Source organism: Hippoglossus stenolepis, chromosome 2, assembly GCF_022539355.2.
Source record: "Hippoglossus stenolepis isolate QCI-W04-F060 chromosome 2, HSTE1.2, whole genome shotgun sequence".
NCBI classification, from domain to species: Eukaryota; Metazoa; Chordata; class Actinopteri; order Pleuronectiformes; family Pleuronectidae; genus Hippoglossus; species Hippoglossus stenolepis.
Genome location: NC_061484.1, coordinates 28,257,642 through 28,268,234, shown reverse-complemented (window position 1 = coordinate 28,268,234; position 10,593 = coordinate 28,257,642).

The window sequence follows — 10,593 nt, the reverse complement described above, 5'->3', positions numbered from 1 at the left end:
AAAGTTGTTTTTGTAAATGTTTCGCCCTGCACCTTTTGGCATTAAGTGATTTCTTGAAATGATAAAGTAAAAGTTATTTCATCATAGTTTCACCTGGATCATTGATATCAGCACTATTGATCAGCCGCTGCAGTTTTCCTCTCTGTGACTCTCCTCTGTGTTCCTACTGATCAGGTGAGCAAATCTGTTCCACTCAAGCTTTGTACGATGAATTCTTAAAATCTGTCCGTTAAATTAAATCAACTCACTATTATGTGTATATTGGATTGTTATTTGGTTCAATTGATCAGAAAAAGAGAAACTCTCAGCAATCTGCTGATCCTGGGGACAGACTTGACCACAGTGAGCAGGTGAGACACAGTTCAGTCCAATCCTTTCAAACGCCACTATTTCTCACGTCAAACCCTTTTCTCTGTCATGTGAAGATTAAAACTAGTTAATAAAATCACAGTCAAAATTGCCATTGTAAAAACAATCATCTGGTGTTTGAATTTCCTTCTGGTAATCTATCCATTTAAGCAAATTGCTGAGTGTTATAATTTTCTGTGCTGTGCGGTTTGTTCAACAGTTTTTGCTGAACTATGACACTTGGATGCTGCTCTAAGTTTGTTGATTTGTAACATTATGCTGCTTAAATCTTGTGGGAAGTTTGTGAAAGATTGTATTGATTGGTTCAGATATCTTTAGTGTGGAGCACTGTAATGTGGAGCAGATCACCATTGGGTGTGGCTGTGTAACACGTTGATTTTGGTGTTGTTCTGTCTGAGACTATGTGTGTGGAGACTGCTGTTCGTAGTCTGTGTCGTTGGGACAAATAAAGTCAGTGTTGGCTGCGTGTGGATGCAGCTCTATAATTAAAGGTTGGATCGACAGAGCAGTCGTGTTCTTTCATATCTGTATTTAGTGAGTATGTTGCCCTTTTGACGTGAATTTGAGGTAATTGTGTTACGAGTTTGGAGAGATAGCGCTGTGTGGCCTGAGGTCGGTGAGTAGGGCGTGGTGCACGGCGAGACGGAGAGTTGTGTACTCGTTGCTGGTTTGTCGTAAGACTGAGAGAAAGAAGGGAGTTAAGGGGGTGTGGCCTATCCCCTTCCTTCTCGCTCCTTCTAGTTTCTGTGAGCCTGACTTTTCTTTTTTTAAGTGCCTCTGTGTCTGTAGACCTGCAGTTGTATTAAAGTGTTATACAATTAAATGATACACACTATACACCCAAAATATAGTGCTAAAAGAGTTTTTATCAATGATTTGCTGACAGATAGTTTTGGGGTCTAGGATTATATTGTGTGGAGCTCAATTTCCACTCAAATGATGTTACACAACTTGTTTCGACCAAACTTGTGAGAAGTTTGTGGTGTTAGTGTTTGGAATTCAAACTGAAGACCTCTCCTCCTTTTGGTTTTCAGTAGAACCATGTTTCCTGTCCTTGAAACACGTCTGGTGTAGAAGGAGGCGCTTTAAATAAATCAATAGCTGCTATAGTTGACTCTAACGTTGTCCATACTGCCACATGTCCAAGATTCAAAGCAAATTTGTGTTTGCAGCGTCTACCCAATGAGTCTGAGAAAACTGTGACCTTCACTATGCCAAATCACTTCATGAAGAGTCAGACGGATCCCATCTACCTTAACGTCGGATCAGCTGAACCAGCAAACACTGTTGAGGCGGAGGAGGTTGCGACGCTTCTGTCAACTTTAACAGATCTGCCCCGAGGTGAGCAGCTCTTCATTCAGACCATTATCCTCACTAACAACAAAACATCATAAACAGAGATATATCCTATAGAAGTCATTTGTTTTTACACTTCCATTTTTTCTTATTTTGTTTAAAAATGTGTATTTGTTAAAGGAGACATATTCTGCTCATATTCAGTTTGATCATTTTAATTAGTGTTGTGACTTTTTAAATGTTTAATGTTCAGGAACATCACTTTCCTCAGACTGTCTATTGCTGCAGCTCCTCTTTTTCAGCCTCTGTCGCAAACACTTGGTTTTAGCTCCTGTCTCTTTAAGGCCCCCCTCCTGATAATGCCCAGTCTGCCTGATTGGTCACCCGCCCACTCTGCTGTGATTGGTTAACCACTGTGTTGCAGGAAATCCTCCACTCTCACTTTACGAGGACACATTCAATCTCAAAACATTTCTTATAGTTTAACTAGCGTTTCCGCAGAACGACATGTTTGTTTGAACCCATGTGCAGCGGGCTCTCGTTTGGTGGGTGTGTCAGAGGTGTTCCCCAATCAGCAGCGACTGATTTAAAAAGGCAGTGACACAATGGATTCTAAAGTTCTCTACAGATGCTGGTGTTAGAAGCTGCTGTTCCAGACGACGGAAGCAGAGACTGTGACATTCAGCCTGTATTGAAGCATTCAACGCGTATTTTAACCCACATCATCTACCTCCGAGATGTTTTCCACGAGAACGTCAAGAATGACCTCCTGCGCTAACATTGATGCAACACTTCGTAACACAATGTGTTCAACGCACCACTGTTTACGTTTAAATAATGCTTATGCTACGTTTGCTACAGCCCTGGCTTCTGCCGATGATGCAGAGGTACGGGTGGGACTACTGGTGAGGTGTTTCAGGAGCTTCATGTTCTCTGTGGGGCAGAGAGCCTGTTTTACCAGGAGAGGAGCCTTGACTTTGGGCTTTTTAACTTTGGTAGAAGTTTGAAACTCAATATGTCTCCTTTAATGCCAATGTCCTTGACCTCCTGATCATTTATTTGTTTTATCTCCTTTCAGAACCAGAGGTCAGGACACTGAGAGGATCCAGCTGCATTGTATAGCACAGTCAAAAACTCTCCTGCTGTTTAGACCAACGTCTGGAAAATCACCTTAGTCCCGATGGAAATATCTCAACAGCAAGGGATGGATTTGAATAGAAGTTCATACAACTGTTCATGGTCCCCACAGGATGAATCCTACTTCTTTGGTGACAGACTCCAGCATCATTGTTGAAGTGAATGTTCAGTTTTAAGTGACTTGTCTTGACAGCTAATGGATAAATTGACTTTGTGACTCCGACTTTTATCTGAAATATATCAGCAACTTGTAGAAGTTGTTAAAAACGCCACATTTAGCCTGAATGAAAATATCAAACATTTTATAACTTGCAGCTTCAAACATGAAAATATCTATGTGTGTGTCAGACGGTCGACAAACTGTAAACTTGTAATTAACTTTTTCTATTCATAAAATAATCAAAACAAGCATTATTATTTAATTGTAGTGTAACACTGTTACACTAGATGGTAGTAAAGAGTTTTACTGATAAAACCACAGAGAGGATTCTGTCACTTTCACTTCTTTCTGTTTCTACAATTATTGTTTCCAGCGTTTCCATCATCAAATGATCAGGTTGTACTCATTTCCTCTGAGGACTGGAGGGACCATGTCTCATGTGGATGAGCCGCTACTTACTTAGATGAACACCTTGAATGTGACCGTTAACACAAAGTGATCCGCTGACACCAGATGAGCTGTGTTGCCTCTCTGGTGTCTGTTCAAAAGTTTGCATCAGGCCCATTGATTTCACTTTAGTGTTTTGTGGTATTTTGCACATCACGTGTTAAACACGTGGAAGAAGAAGGAGTTAGGTGTGTTTTAATCCACCGTTCACACGGCGGCCATTTTCCTCTGACGTCTCTCTCAGGGTGAAGTCGAATGTTGTTACGAACAGAATAATGTTGTACTGCTGTGATCCAGGTTTATAAGTTATACAAAAAGCAATATATTATCACTTATTCTTCAATAGGATTGATTCATCATTATAATATTAGTTTTGGTAATTTTAGTAACATAATAAGTTTGTTTGCTGCACCTTTAGGAGACTGATGTAAATTATACTTTTTCTTTTTCTTCACAACATTATTCATATTTATAGTCTTGTTTATTTAATTTGTTGTTCACTCACAACTTCCTCTTTTCTAACTTTGTGATGTACAGTTTTGCAACAAAGCAGATTTTCTTTAGGGATCATTAAAAGTAGTTTTTTATTCTCTTCATATATTTTAACATTTAATGTGAAGCTCATTTGTTCTAATTTGCTTTTGATTTGAAACTCTTCGTATATTTTAATCTCAATTTACTGTATTAATGGCAGTTTATTTTCCAGTTCAATTTTAAATCTTTCTCTTTAATTTGTCTTTTCATGTCAATCTTTATTGCATCTTAATGAGACACTGAACAGATGAGATTAAAACAGCCCAGTTTCTCTCAAGTCTCCTTAAATTTGTCTTTCTTTGTGTCAGTGAGATGTTGTGATGTGGATGATACAGGTTTGGTATGAACAGCCACTAAAGTTGTTTCTCACACTCGTACAAACCACAGTTTACTCTACCACCACTGTGGCCCAGGGATGGCAGGGTGCAAAGAGGGAAGGAAGGTGGGGTGTGTTTAACAGTTTGACTTTCTGGCCTCTTCTGTGTTGTGGGTAGACGTGTCTGTGATGTGACTGAGTTTCATCTTGTGCACATTATTTATCTGTGGACGTTTTTGTATTGTTTGAAGTCACAGACGAGCAGCAGCTACTATGAGTGTAACTGCAGCAGCGAGTGGATTTGTTGTCCTTCTTCTCACTGTACAGGCACGTAATGCCTACATTCATGTTTCACTGTTTTACACTCGACTCTGATTCACCTGAAGTGAGTTTGAGAAAGAAAATAAAAATATAAATGAACCATTCATTCATTTTCAGATCACCACCTGTAAAGTGATGCAGAAAGAAAATATATGAATGAATTATCATCAGTATTAATTTGTATCTTTGTTTCGAAGTTTCTATCGTCTAGAGCTCAAAATATTACAGAGGCTGAAAAATATTATTATTATTATTATTATTATTATTATTATTATTATTATTATTGTTATCATCATGACTGAGTTCCTCTCCTCTCGATGCAGGAGTTGTCATCAGTGTGTGGAGTCATCAGTTGAAATGCTATGGAATGCTGCTCATGGAAATGTGTTCTGTGCCGGTGACACCCAGTGACCTCAGGCATCTTGTTTTCAGGTTGTCTCATTGTCTGATTCTCTGTGAACGAATATCTCAAGATCCCTTTTGAGGGAATTCTTCAAATTTATACAAATGTTCATCACTTGGACTCAAAGATGAACTGATGAGGTTTTTGTGGTTGAAGGTCAAGGTCACAGTGGCCTCATGAAACATGTTTTGGCCTCTCGATCATGATATTTCTAGTCTGCCTTTGGAGAATTTCATCAAAATTTAAGTTAAAGATGAACTAATCACATTTCAAAGCTCAAACGGCCACAGTGACCTCTATGATTCTGGAATAAGGAACACAGACTGAAAATGCTCTGTTGGTGGAGGCATACTACAGCAGGGTGGTAATTCTAGTTTGTGCTGTGGTTACAGTGGTGCAGGGTGCGGATGACTGGGGAGGAGGTGCAATTCCTACTCAGATCTGTGCTGTAAAAGGATCGAAGGCAAATACGCTGCTCCTACTGGCACCCATCCAGAATAGATGACTTTGATGTTGCAGTGCAGCAAACGACTGGTTTACTAAAGGGCAGGATAGTGAACCTGTGGATCTGAGAGCAGCCTCTGAGTACACAGGGCGTGTGCAGTATCACTCAGGAAACAAGGCCTGCACTCTGACCATCACAGACCTGAGAGAGAGCGACTTTGGATGTGTACCAGTTCAGGTTCATAACAAACCAACCGACTGGGAGTTTTACTTGGTTCACCTGGAGTCTCCTTGTCTGTCACAGGTAACATTTCAGTTGGAAACAGTGAATCTATGGTTTGGTTTATGGGACAGCTCTGTCTAAATGATGTGTGTGTTTTTACTTCCACAGGTGTCCAGGTGATCAGCACAGAATCTCAGCTTGCAAGACATATGACTGTTCATGGTCACGTGTGGAGGTCAAACCAGTTGTCCTCCAACTCCCAGTCCGTCCTACATCTGGTACAAGAACGGACAAAAGACAGGGAGAAAATCTTATGGCGCCTACTTTTTCAAGAGACAGCATTTCCTGTGCTGTGAGAGGCCACGAGATTTCTCCGCTCCAGTGTGTGAGTTTTACCTCCACGACCAATGATTCTGCCTTTTTAACCTTCTTGGCTAATACACTGACTAGAGTCTGAAATGGATTTGAGGGCTGATGCAGAGTAAAACAAAATCTGACATCAGCTGACATATCATATATTAAAAGAACATTGTCATTGATTCCTAAGATGTTTGTTATCAACCTTATGATAAATATTCTGCAGTTGAACAATGAATTTGAATGACTCCAAACTAGAGTGGCAGTAGTAGTAGAGCACGTTCCTCCACCAAGGCCCAACAGTCCATTCAATTCAATCAAGCTGCTCCATATTTCACACTTCGATATCAGTCCTCTAAATATGTCGGATCTTTTTCCATCAAGATCCATGAATTTGATTCTGGGAAAACGTGGACATTTTTGAAAAACACGATCTTGCAATGCTAAAGAAAAATAAAACTTAAATCCTGATCTGCACCAAAATCTTTCCAGTAATTGTTGTGTTATTGTACACCTAACACCAACCAGCCAACGGACTGGGTGAAAACATAACTCTGGTGAGGTGATGGTGCCAACCACAAATACAACCACATTATGTAGAGCTGAATTCAAAACGCCATCGCTTTACTGTAAGCTAAATGTAGCATCTTTCTTCTGCATTGTTGCCTCCTGACATGGGAAACAGCCATCTGTGAATTATTGTTAAATACAGCAGTAAAGATTATAGCTGTCATGGCGATAGTCAAAAGGTTTTTGTTTTTCAGGTGTCCATGGAAATTATGCAACAGAGTGAATTACATCGACAGGAATGCTTCTCCGTTGTGCTTAAAGGCTCATCAGTGGACATCTCTTGCAGTTACAGCAGTCACTATGATCCTATCACTAAGTCCTGGTTCGTTGTTGAGCAGCAGTATCGCCCTCAAGCTGTGGACTTACCAAAGACCCAGAGTTCACACATCGTGTTCAGGTCCATGAACCAGAACGAGGGCGTCTCCACTCTGAGAATAATGAACTGACACTGAGCCGATCTAGCCCAGTATCGCTTCACATTCAAATCACAGTGGTCTGAATGGGAGAGAAGTTTCCTTGGCACAACTCTGACTGTCACAGGTACTGAGGAACACTAAGTCACTGTGTTGTTCAGTGGTTCTCAACCTGGGGTCCCACAGCTGCTTCTATGTGTGTTTCCTCGTGCTGACAGATCCAGATGTTCAGGTGATCTGGTCTCCATTGGTCCAACACTGACTTGTCACAGCAGCTGTCTTCTCTGGTCGTCCCTCCTTTGTCTGGTACAAGAATGGGAACAGAATTACGGGAAATGCCTCCAGCTTTCAGGGGATTCCTTCAACCTGAAAAACAGCTATTCCTGTGCTTATGAGCATCACCACTGGCCCCTGTGTGTGTGAGTTTACATCTTCCATTTTCACTTCACCTTTTCCCTTCAGATTTTGCATGTATGTGAACAGGACACATAAACTGACTCAGTGATTCCCAAGATGTGACATGTTCAGTTTGTGAAGTCTGTAGTCAATACAAACAATAATTACTCCTGGTAAACTACTAAACACTAAAGGGGGCCTTCCTGTGTCCAAAAGTAAATCAAACACTCTTCTAAAGATGCTGGGAGAAACCAGGGACGGCTGCAAACTATTAAAAGACTATATTCTAAAGCCACATTCTCATGTAAAGATCTGTTTATATCCTGCAGATGCTCCGGAAGGTTCCTTTAGTGCAGCTGAGTCAACCTGAGACATTCTGAAGGGCAGCTCGGTGTCTCTGACCTGCAGCAGTGATGCTAACCCACCCCCTACATACGCCTGGTACAAAAAGAACCACACTTTGCTCAACAGAGCAGCTCAGTTGGTTTTCAGCTCCATCTCAAGTTGTCTGACTCTGGAGAATATTACTGCACAGCTGAGAATGCGCTGGGGAAGACGGCGTCTAAACGTGTCTTAATAAATGTGAAATGAGTAAATATTTAGAAATATTCAAAAGCCGAGGTTTTGCACATCTCTCAAAATCTCCAGATGCTGCAACACTCTTCAAATCCATTAAAAATCCATGTAAATCCAGATGCTCCACAGTCCTCCTCTGTGTCAGTGAGTCCCTCTGGTGAGATCAGTTGAGGGCAGCTCGGTGACTCTGACCTGCAGCAGTGATGCTAACCCAGCAGCTAATTACACCTGGTACAAGGAGAACCGAACTCTGCTTCAAGGACCAGAGGGCGTTTATCGCTCCTCCTCCATCAGCTCTGGGGACAGCGGGGTCTACTCCTGCAAGTCTGAGAATCAGTACGGACGGATCAACTCCACGTCTCTACACTTAGACGTCCAGTGTGAGTAGAAAACATCCACATATCCATGAAACCCAGCACTGTCTCGCAATCTTACAGAAAGTTGCCCCGAGGATGAATCCAAACGACTTCGGTGACTCGACTTTTATCTGAAATATATCAGCAACTTGTAGAAGTTGTTAAAAACGCCACATTTAGCCTGAATGAAAAATATCAAACATTTTATAACTTGCAGCTTTAAACATGAAATTAAGTGTGTGTCAGACGGTCGACAAACTGTAAACTTGTAGCAAACTTTTTTCTATTCATAAAATTATTTAAAAAAGCATTATTAGTTAGTTGTAGTGTGACACTGCTGCCACTAGATGGAAGTAAAGAGTTTTACTGATAAAACCACAGAGAGGATTCTGTCTCTTTCACTTCTTTCTGTTCCTACACTATTGTTTCCAGCGTTTCCATCATCAGCCGATCAGGAGTTGTACTCATTTCCTCTGAGGACTGGAGGGACCACGTCTCATGTGGATGTGAGCTGCTACTCACGTGATGAACACCTTGAATGTGACCGTTAACACAAAGTGAACTGCTGACACCAGATGAGCTGTGTTGCCTCTGGTGTCTGTTCAAAGTTTGCATCAGGCCCATTGATTTCACTTTAGTGTTTTGTGGTATTTCTCACATCACGTGTTAAACACGTGAAGAAGAAGGAGTTAGGTGTGTTTTAATCCACCATGTTCACACGGCGGCCATTTTCCTCTGACGTCTCTCTCAGGGTGTGAAGCTCGATTGTTGTTACGAACAGAATAATGTTGTACTGCTGTGATCCAGGTTTATAAGTTGTACAAAAAAGATTATACATTATTACTTATTCTTCATTAGGATTATTGATTCATTATTATAATATTAGTTTTGGTAATTTTAGGAACATAATAAGTTTGTTTGCTGCACCTTTAGGAGACTGATGTTAATTATACTTTTACTTTTTCTTCATAACATTATTCATATTTATAGTCTTGTTTATTTTCATTTGTTGTTCACTCACAACTTCCTCTTTTCTAACTTTGTGATGTACAGTTTTGAAACAAAGCAGATTTTCTTTCAGGATCATTAAAAGTTATTTTATTCTGTTAATATATTTTTATATTAAATGTGAAGCTCATTTGTTCTAATTTGCTTTTGTTTTGAAACTGTTACTATATTTTAATCTCACTTACAGTATTAATGGCAGTTTATTTTCCAGTTCAATTTTAAATCTTTCTTTAATTTGTCTTTTTCATGTCAATCTTTATTGCATCTTAATGAGACACTGAACAGATGAGATTAAAAACAGCCCAGTTTTTCTCAAGTCTCCTTAAATTTGTCTTTCTTGTGTCAGTGAGATGTTGTGATGTGGATGATACAGGTTTGGTATGAACAGCCACTAAAGTTGTTTCTGACACTCTGTTATGTGAAGAAATTCACAGTTTGTACAAACCACAAGTTACTTCTTTGTTTTAGGTTTCATTTAACACCATCGGGCTCAGCAAGCATGTAAGTGTAAAGAGGAAGGAGGGAGGGGGACGAGAGCAGCAGCTACTATGAGTGTAACTGCAGCAGCGAGTGGATTTGTTGTCCTTCTTCTCACTGTGACAGGTACTGTACGTCTACATTCATGTTTCACTCTATTTTACACTCGGACTTCTGATTCACCTGAAGTGAGTTTGAGAAAGAAAATAAAAATATAAATGAACCATTCATTCATTTTCAGATCACCACCTGTAAAGTGATGCAGAAAGAAAATATATGAAGGAATTATCATCAGTATTAATTTGTATCTTTTTTTAGAAGTTTCTATCGTCTAGAGCTCAAAATATTACAGAGTCTGAAACATTATTATTATTATTATTATTATCATTATGACTGAGTTCCTCTCCTCTCGATGCAGGAATTGTCATCAGTGTGTGGAGTCATCAGTTGAAATGCTATGGAATGCTGCTCATGGAAATGTGTTTCTTTTCAACAGAAAGTAAAAAGTAAACTAAGTGTTCTCTGGTGTCGTTATGAATCTGATTCTCTGTGTTACAGTGGTACAGTGTGAGAATGGCTGGGATGTGAGTTACACTTCTACTGAGATCTGTGCCGTCAGAGGATCAACAGTGGACATTACCTGTACCTACACATACCCATCCACATTTAATAACCATGATACTACAGTTCAGGAAACTTTCTGGTTCATTCAAGAGAGTAATGGGATTCACGTTGATCTAAGGACTGATCCGGAGATCAGTGAAGTATTACTATTATAACTGGGCAGAGT